This window comes from Merops nubicus, unplaced genomic scaffold (assembly GCF_000691845.1).
Source record: "Merops nubicus isolate BGI_N331 unplaced genomic scaffold, ASM69184v1 scaffold13990, whole genome shotgun sequence".
NCBI lineage: Eukaryota > Metazoa > Chordata > Aves > Coraciiformes > Meropidae > Merops > Merops nubicus.
Window position 1 is genome coordinate 42306 of NW_008583655.1, and position 1145 is coordinate 43450.

The window sequence follows — 1145 nt, forward strand, 5'->3', positions numbered from 1 at the left end:
GTCATTTATGCAATATTAAATTATTTATCAGTGTAGATAGGTGCGGTGTAGAACCTCTGCAACACAGAATCAAGAAAATTAGCAGCCTGCTTGAAGATATGGGTAAGGAAATGTGTGCCAAAGTTAATGCAGTCCTTAATCAGCTTTTAAAAGACTTGTTTAAACATGCTTTGTTGCAAGGATTAATAATTGAGCAATTTCTACAGGCCTAATGAGATTAGAGGAAACTAATTACCTCTTGATTATGCTGCTTAGTTATTACATTGCTATGTAAGGATGACAAAATTGAAGCAAATTTCTGATTCTATATATTTTAAAAGTTTGTTATTGGGAAAGTGGAGAAAAGTGTATTTATGGTATCTATTTGTTAGATATAAATACAGACATATTTAGATGTGTAAATAGATCATGTGGGTTTATTTTACATAGATATATATCTACTAAAATAATAAATACAAATATTTTTTAAAATATATATATCTTATAGGTACAAATGATCCTTTTTGGCACAAACTGCTGGTAGAACTACCTGTAACCTTCCAGACAGGAAAACAGATTTCATGACTTCACAACACACATTGTTTAATTGTGGATTCATGCTGCAGATAGATGGCAAGAATTACCTGTTTTCTAGAGCCAAAAAAAGCTTGTCAATCTCCCTTACCATATCTCTGCATATCAAAGTAAAACAAATGATACTAGAATTGCCTATCAATAACAGTACCTGGGGTGGGTGGGATGGAAATGAACACAGGGAAGGCTGAACTCACCCTGATTTAGCTTCTACCTCATCTTAATCAGGTTTATATATCAATAACAAAGCCATAATTGCAGAGTTACGAATGCCAGTGTAGAAAGGCTACAGCATTTTCATTGCAGGTACCACATCTAATCATGAAGAATATCTTGGAAACAGGAAGTGGGGTAGTGTGCATTCTCCTCCAAATTATTAATTCCTTACCCTTTCCAGGATTGATACCGTTGTGAGTGGAACTTGATAGCCCAGAGATTTTTAACTTGAAAGACTAAGACCATTTTGTTTAAAGATAACGTATTATGTATTTGAAGAATCCTGTTGACTTGTCTCCCCCATCTTCCAACCCCACTAGAGTTTAAAAGGCCTAATCATTGTTTTTCCCCCCTGT